The following is a 435-nucleotide window of genomic DNA, read 5'->3' on the forward strand; positions in this document are numbered from 1 at the left end:
ACACTTAAGTGCTGCAGAGAAAGGCCAGAAGAGAAGGAAGACAGACAATCAGCTGCTCTCTGCCTTCTGACAACACACTTAGAAACACTGTGGGGCAGGATGCTATGGGTTCCGAGGCCATTGGCGCTGCGTAAGCAGAGCAGAATGGCTTTAAAGCACCCATTGAAAGCCAGTGGGGGATTCACCCTGAAGAGGGGAATCCTCCACAAGTGTACAGCTGTGCCCAATGCCCAACTCACTCCCAGAGTAAAGGGAGAGGGCACTGGGGCGGGATGGGAAGTGGGGTGGAGAAGAGCTCCACTAGACCTGATCTTCCACTCATTCCCATCCTTAAGGTACTTCACTCAGGGGCATAAGTTAGAGCTTGCACCTCCATCTGGATCGCTCATGATCTGGAGGCCAGAACTAGCAACAGCAGTTAATCTTGTGTTTCTA

This window comes from Natator depressus, chromosome 20 (assembly GCF_965152275.1).
Source record: "Natator depressus isolate rNatDep1 chromosome 20, rNatDep2.hap1, whole genome shotgun sequence".
NCBI classification, from domain to species: Eukaryota; Metazoa; Chordata; order Testudines; family Cheloniidae; genus Natator; species Natator depressus.